This window comes from Capricornis sumatraensis, chromosome 18 (genome assembly GCF_032405125.1).
Source record: "Capricornis sumatraensis isolate serow.1 chromosome 18, serow.2, whole genome shotgun sequence".
In the NCBI taxonomy this organism is placed as follows: Eukaryota; Metazoa; Chordata; class Mammalia; order Artiodactyla; family Bovidae; genus Capricornis; species Capricornis sumatraensis.
The window spans coordinates 30,929,505-30,937,997 of record NC_091086.1 but is presented as its reverse complement, the minus strand read 5'-3'; positions in this window follow the sequence as shown (position 1 = coordinate 30,937,997).

The window sequence follows — 8,493 nt, the reverse complement described above, 5'->3', positions numbered from 1 at the left end:
GAATCCACTATGATGGGAAACATTTCCTTCTTAAAAAAAAAAAATTCTCTTCCTCCTGTTATTGGTAGTACTGAAAGTTAGATATTAGATATTTTTTTCCCATTGGGGTCAAAAGCTACCTAAGTATATGATTGCAATTGGAAAATAGGGGACAGAAATCAGGTATTGGCAGTTTTTCCATTTTCATTTCTGTGTGAATTTTTAATATAAATGCAGGGACATAAAGCATCAATGAGAGTCAAAATGCTTCAGTGAGCAAGTTTCAGCAGTTCAACTTTATAACAATTATAAATAAACCTGTTAAATTTAGAAAAAAGAAAACTGAGCACCAAAGAATTGATGCTTTTGAACTGCAGTGTTGGAGAAGACTCCTAAGAGTCCCTTGGACTGCCAGGAGATCAAACCAGTCCATCCTAAAGGAAATCAGTCTTGAATATTTGTTGGAAGGACTGATGCTGAAGCTGACACTCCAATTCTTTGGCCGCCTGATACAAAAAGCTGGCTCATTGGAAAAGACCCTGATGCTGGGAAAGATTGAAGGCGGGAGGAGAAAGATGACAGAGGATGAGATGGTTGGATGGTATCACCGACTTAATGGACATGAGTTTGAGCAAGCTCTGAAAGTTGGTGATGGACAGAGAAGCCTGGCTTGCTACAGTCCATGGGGTCATGAAGAGTCAGACACAACTGAGTGACTGACCTGAACTGATGTGGTTTTTCGGGATTCCTAGGTGGTGCTAGTGGTAAAAAACCTGCCTGCCAATGCAGGAGATGTAAGAACTGTGGGTTCAATCCCTGGGTTGGGAAGATGCCCTGGAGGAGGGCATGGCAATCCAGTCCAGTATTCTTGCCTGGAAAATCCCATAGACAGAGGAGCCTGGCAGGCTGCAGTCCATAGGATTGCACAGAATCAGACACAACTGAAGTGACTTAGCATGCACGCATGTGGTTTGTTGCCACTCATCCCATTCACCCCAGATTCAATCTCTGCCTTTTTCCTGCCCTTGCCATCACCCAGGCTCCCTTGCCCTTTGACTTCTGGTTGGGTTTGGCCTCCGGGAGACACCTACAGAGGATCACAGCAGGAGAAAGAGGACATGGCATTTCCTCCCTCTTCCTTTCCTGCTCTGGCCTGCATCTGTGTTGGAGGCTGAATCCCACCACACCCGCAGTTCCTGTTAGGCCCTCTCTCCAGAGCTCAGCTCTTGTTGGGCTGTTGGGAGCAGCAGCGGCAGCCCGCATGTCCCTGGGGGCCACCAGTCCCTTCACCCTGCCCGCTTCTGTGAGTCATCCCTTCACTGAAGTCTCTTCATTTGAATCACCTATGACCGTGTCAATAGTTCAGTCCTGTCTGGCGCTTTGTGACCCCAAGGACTGTAGCCTGCAAGGCTCCTCTGTCCCTGGAATTGTCCAGGCAAGAATACTGGAGTAGGTAGCCATTCCCTTCTCCAGGGGATCTTCCCCATCCAGGGATCAAACCCGGGTCTCCTGCACTGCAGCAGATTCTTTACCATCCGAACCACCAGGGAAGACCCATTGAATCACCTGAGTCAGATTCTGTTTCCTGACAGGATGTGATTGAAACCAGTATCTTTCAGCCATAACATCCTGTGATTCTAACACTTGTAGCCCAACCACACACTTTGAAGAAACAACATTCTGAAACGAGTATATTATGGTACCAGAATTATGGCTTCTAACTCAGGTGGGTTTTCTTCTGCCCTGTGAGTAAGTAACTCTGCCTGGCTACCTCTTTGCCTCAGGACTTTATAAAAGGATCTGTCTAATTATATCAAGTTTACTAAGCAGTTCTCTTTAAAAACACACACATATATAAACATATATAAATACTGAAGTACTATTCCTGGTGACAGTTCAGGTAAAAACCTTGCATTCACTAATGAATTGGATAAAACAGAAAGTTCCCATAGTAGATGTGCCTGGATTGTCCCTTGTCTCTTTACTTGCATTATCCACATGCTGATGACCCTTCTGTGTACGTTCTGTGTTGATCTTGTTTTGTGTCCAGGACTTGATTCATGGTCTATAAAGTGAATTTCAGCAGGGACTAATCCTTCATTGCTAAATTGCTATGGAGTCTTGGCTTTGCTCTGACACACTTGGCAAAATACAGGCCGCCTACTTCTCTTATTCCCTGTTTTCCCATTGGAAGAGTAACCTTTATTTAATAAGTTTAAAATATAGTTCAATATGCCAACTGTTGCCAATGGTTATTATTACTACTTTAAAACTTGAGAATGAAGAGATTTCCCCCCAGAAAATTATTTCTAAATAAAATACAGGTTTCGCATATGTTGGTTTTTGACCCAGAGATTTTGCATCAATTTTTCTGACCCTTTCCCTCAAGAGGTTTGGCCACTTGGATGCACACAACCTTTCTCATCGCTAGTCTCTTTTCTCTCTGAATCTCTTCTGACGCTTTCACAAAACAACATTGCAAGAAAAAAACCTAAAGAATGAACAGTAAGGAGTGTTCTTGATGTCTGGGAGGGAAAGCTGACAGGTCTACTAGGAAAGTTTTCCTTCTTCCCTAAACTATAAATCATTGAAAGCTTCTCAGTTGGCACTAGAGGTAAAGAATCCACCCACCTGCCCATGCAGAAGATATAAGAGACACTGGTTCGATCCCTGGGTGGGGAAGATCCCCTGGAGAAAGGAATGGCAACCCACTCCAGTATTCTTGTCTGGAGAACCCCATGGACAGAGGAGCTTGGCGGGCTACAGTCCATGGGGTGGCAAAGAGTCAGACAAGACTGAAGCAACTTAGCATGCATCATCTAGAACACCTTGCCCTTTGATTTAGATCCCACAACAAGCAGCCTTGGCTTTGATTTGGGTCCATCTCTTTGCATGCAGTCAGCTGGGGCTGCAACTTGCTGGGTTGGATCCTGTCACATTTTTGAGACTTCTAATACCATAAGACTTTATTCCTACAGCAGGTATCTGGCAGCTAAGAACACAAGGGAAGCATCACTCAAAGAAGGACCTTCTTCCTTAATAGCAGGCTACCCCCTTGCCCAGCTTCCTATACCCTTAGCCCATAGTACCTGGAAATGGCTTCTGTGCATGTGTGTCTGTGTCTGTATGTGTGTTGCTGCTTCTGTAAACCGGAAGTCCACACTGTTCCTGCAGTCCTCGCCCTTTTTGTGTTCTTTGCCCCTTCATAGGGGTATTTAAGCGAGTAAATCACTCTGATTAAAGTCCAAAGTTTAGAATATTTCTCTGTCCACCTCCCACACAACCTACTCAAATACATTGGGCAGAAACACATGTGCCTTAGCACTTGTAGTGTGACAGTTTTAAACATCCGCTGGCAGCAGCAGTTCAGGAACGCCCAGCTTCTCAATTACTCAACAATATGCAAAACACAGCAACAAAAAAGTCATTCTTAGAGTAGGTGATGCCTATGTGATGTGACAAGGAATATTCTCTACCACCCCTGATAGCTCATCATTAGAGATGCTTCCTTTGAATATTTAGAGGTTTTTTTTAAAAAAAATTTTAAGAAACATTAAAGAAAATGAGAATATACTATAAAGTAGCAACATCTTAAAATATTCTTGAGCTATCAGGTATTTGTGGGTATTTGCTAACAAGAAATCCTTGCAGATAAAGACTATTAAGAGAAGTAGGAATTCTGAGAGTGGAAATGAAAGGCTCCCCATGGTCAATTTTACCTGCTTCAGAATGTGAACTTGGCCAGTTCTGATAATTCTGGGTTTTGTCAAATTTTATAAAGCATAAACAGAACTAAAAAGACATATTTTCAAACTTCATTTTGTTTATTAAGGGAGAAATGGGCAGAAGAGAACTTTGAAACACGTTCTTTCCTGTTGACACATGTTCAAAGAATGTCTGGAGGAAATACTAAATTAAAAGACAGACTGATTCAACTATTGGCATCAAATCACTTACAATGAAATATGGTTGCTATCTTGAATACAAGAGAAAAGAAAAAGAAGCTTCCCAATGTTATAATTTTGTTGATGAAGACAATGAGCCACAGAACAGCAACAAAACAATGAAAATCTTAGTTTAGACTCCATTTTATGTAATTTTTATTTTATCATTGTGAGTCCCTTGGACTGCAAGGGAAATCAAACCAGTCAATGCAAACAGCTGACTCGTTGGAAAAGACCCTGATGCTGGGAAAGATTTTAAGGCAAAAAGAGAAGGGGGTGGCAGAGGATGAGAAGGTTAATAGCATCACCACCTCCGTGGACATGTGTTTGAGCAAACTCCAAGAGATAGTGGAGGACAGAGGAGCCAGGTGTGCTGCAGTCCATGGGGTTGCAAAGAGTCAGACAGGACTTAGCAACTGAACAATAGCAACCAGGGTTTAGGACTCCATGCTTCTTCTGCATGGGGTCATGGGTTCAATACCTGGTCCAGGAACTAAAATCCCACATGCCGCTGGGTGTAACCAAAAACAAACAAAACACAGTCTATCTATCAACTGCAGGTGTCATACCTCCTTAACCGTCTACTGTGGAACTACCCAACCCTACATCTAACTTCCTGTTTGCTTGCTCAGAGTCTACTTAAAGAGTTCTGCTGCACAAAATCACAGGACCCTAGTGGGCTAGCCCACCAGCTCCAAGGGTGGAGGACTCTGGAGGGCAACAGTCAGTTCAGTTCAGTCACTCAGTCATGTCTGACTCTTTGCGACCCATGAATCGCAGCACTCCAGGCCTCCCTGTCTATCACCAACTCCTGGAGTTCACTCAGACTCGCGTCCATCGAGTCAGTGATGCCATCCAGCCATCTCATCCTCTGTCATCCCCTTCTCCTCCTGTCCCCAATCCCTCCCAACATCAGAGTCTTTTCCAATGAGTCAACTCTTCGCATGAGGTGGCCAAAGTATTGGAGTTTCAGCCTCAGCATCAGTCTTTCCAATGAACACCCAGGACTGGTCTCCTTTAGGATAGACTGGTTGGATCTCCTTGCAGTCCAAGGGACTCTCAAGAGTCTTCTACAACACCAAAAATCAGTTGATTTATTGAGTTTCAGCTTGGCCACGGCATTTATTGTGTTAATGAATGAATCCCTTATTAATGAATCTGATCATCTCCACTAAAATACTTACTATTTTACCTACTTTGACTTGACTTTATGATTTGTTTAAATACTGAATTGCTTTCAATATGATAAGAGTACTCATTTTAACAGATCTATTTCTATTATAAAAATATGAGATGTTCATGTCTCATATCACAGCATCTGAGATGTTCAAATATAAATGGAAGTGTTTCATTGTAAGACCTCCTTTCCTCCATTGACTGCTTCCTTCTTTCCTCTACAATATTTGTTTATTTCCTTCCTTTTCCTTCCTGCTTTCACATTTCTTCTGGTCTCTGTCATCGAGTTCTTTTCCTGACATCTTTCATTTGACTACATATTGACCCATTTTTTCCCTAAAGCTTCACCAGGGTCATCCAAGTCCTCCATTCCTTTCTTCAAGACCAGTGTTTCTACAGGTCTGTTGCTGGAAGAGAGATCAGGCCTGCAAACCTTCCTCTGGCAGTCCTCCCTATTGAAAAGATTTTCAATATCCAGTGATATCACAGGACCACCCCATGTGGGACTTTCCCTCTCATAACCTTTCAACTCAGTGAAAATGAACATCAAAGGCCACCCTGAAGAAGAAAAGAAAAAGAAGAGTTATCACAAAAGGGCAGCTTGAGGCCTGGAGAAAAGATTGAGATAAGGACAGTGTCTGACCAGGCAGTCAGCTCCAAGTGCACTGGGAAATCCCCATTTGCCAAATTCTCAAGCTGTTCTCATGTGGTTATTCCTTATGCCAAGATCCTGTACTCACCGACTGTACTTCCTATCCACTGCCGTTATTTCAGAGTTGATTTGGAGAAGAGTAAATGAGAAAGAAGTTAAAGGACTATTCTGTTCCTTAACTCAATGGTGACTAGGAAACATATTTAACAAAGGAAGATAATTAGTATGTAACATGTTCTGACTAAAGACTAAGGCAGAGAAATATGATACAAATTTACTTCTATCCTACTTTCATCACCACCATCATTCCACCAAGGGGAGAGAAGAGAGCAGTTCGGACAGAGGAGCCTGATAGGCTGCAGTCCATGGGGTCGCTAAGAGTCGGACACGACTGAGGGACTTCACTTTCACTTTTCACTTTCATGCACTGGAGAAGGAAATGGCAACCCACTCCAGTGTTCTTGCCTGGAGAATCCCAGGGACGGGGGAATCTGGTGGGCTGCCGTCTATGGGGTCGCACAGAATCGGACACGACTGAGGCGACATAGCAGCAGCAGCGGCTAAAGTATTTCAAACAAAGTAGCTTATGGAGACAGTAATGGCACCCCACTCCAGTACTCTTGCCTGGGGAATCCCAGGGACAGGGGAGCCTGGTGGGCTGCCGTCTATGGGGTCGCACAGAGTCGGACACGACTGAAGCGATTTAGCAGCAGCAGCAGCTTAGGAAAAAGACAGGACTCCATACACTCCAATCCAGTTTACCCAGTTTCTCTGCATTGAGATTAAGACCACAGCTCCAAGTCTGAATCAAGGGATACTTTGTTCTCTTTTGCAATTATTCTCAAGTTCATCCATTTTAAAGAATCTCCTGGGAGGAACGGCTGTAATCTGAAGTAGGATTTATCTTCTGTGACCTTCGGATATAATGTCATCATACAGCACCCCAATAGCCCTCCCTACTGCATTTTCAAAACTGCCATAGTTTCATCATAATTGTTAGCAGATGCATTTATCAGACTAGCTAAGTCATTACTGGACAGAAACCAAGCCCCAGCGGTGATGGTCATAAAGGAAGGACCCGGTAGAATTCTGCCAAATCGTGAGCTTGAATGCCTGGGGCAGGGGAAAATTGGATAGGCATGGGAGTCTTAGAAATCTTGGTGTTGGAAAACTTTCTGAAGGAGGCCAAAAGGGAAGAGATGGGGAGGGCTTGAAAGAAACCTGCTTTGCAGTTGTGTCTACAGAGCAGTACTCAAACTACCCAGGGGGAAGACCAGGTGTGTTTTGGAATTTTGTTTGATGATTTGTTTGGTTTTCATTTCAATTCATTGTGGACTATACAATAGAAATACGTAGAAAAATTAAAATTTTTAAAGGCATATAAAATGCATGCCCTAGTTTATGATTAGATTGGACAGATATTATATTGCATTTCATGAAATAAAATAAATTAGTATAGAGTCACGATAAATGGCTGTAACAACTTCTAAACTCTGACTCTCAACTTCTGTCTTCCTCTTGCCCGGGATGGATACTAAACAGGTCACAGACCAGTACAGGTCTGAGGGCCATGCTTTGAGTGACAAAGCTTTAGAGGGAGTGGCTAATGAAGTGATAAAAGCCCATGGGAGAGAACCACATGTGGCCTTTGGAGTTTCTAGACAGCTGTTCTATACGAGTCTCTCAAAACATAGAAGTGTCAAGAGAGAAGAGGGATGGAGGAAAACAAAAACCCCAAGCTCAAAATCAGCATCCCCAAGAGCAGCTAATAAGGACAGCCGAACACAACACAGTGAAGAAGCTCAATGCCCCCAACCCGTGAACTAGTCCAGCACAGAGCACTGCCTCGCACTTGCTCAGCCCAGCACAGCTGCTGCAAAATCCATCCAAAGCAAACATGGCTCTCCCCGTACCAGACTCAACAGAACAAAAACCAACACCCAGAAATAAATTAGCTCTCAGAGCTCATCATGTTACACAGCCCACTGTTCTCAGATCCAGGATCCTGAATGTTATAATAAATGATACCATTGACCCACACATCGGTCTAAAGCCCAAACCAAGTAACTCTTGACTATAAACCGACATGATCTCAGAATTTTCCTGGTCAGCTACAAGAGTTATGAGACTGTCCTCCCAATTAAATGAAGCCTCACCATGTCTAATTGCAGTATATACAGCTAAATCCTTTTTCCCTTTGCACAGCCAGCTTGCCCCTTAGAGCATCTAAGCCACAGAACTTCTCAAAGCCCAGCAGGCATGTGGTCAGGTTAAAAGCCACATGTAGCCTTGGAGCCAGCACCTAAGGGTTTAAGAACAAACTCTGCCACCTGCTAGCTTGGTACTTTCCATCAAGTCTTTATCAACAAAGCAAGACTAATATCAGCCACTTCCCTGGAAACTGAGCTGAAAATGCCTACCAATTTGTAAAAATGTATGTGGATGCTAGTCCTTGCTACACAGAAATAAGCAGCTGAGAGATGTTTTTAACCATGCCCCACTCCGCCAGAACTGAAGGAATAAAGCTTTGTCTTTTGCACACTTCATTTCTTCCTCATAGTTAAATCAATTCCACATGTCACACCTGATCTTGCTTAAGTTCCCAACATCATTGTGATAGAGTGAGGAGCTGGCATCATCACGCCCACTCCACAGCTTGCAAAAGCGGCAAAAAAATGAGGGCTCCATCGAGGCACACCAACAGTGACAAAGGTGACTTGAAAAGTAACAGGAGCGTATGGC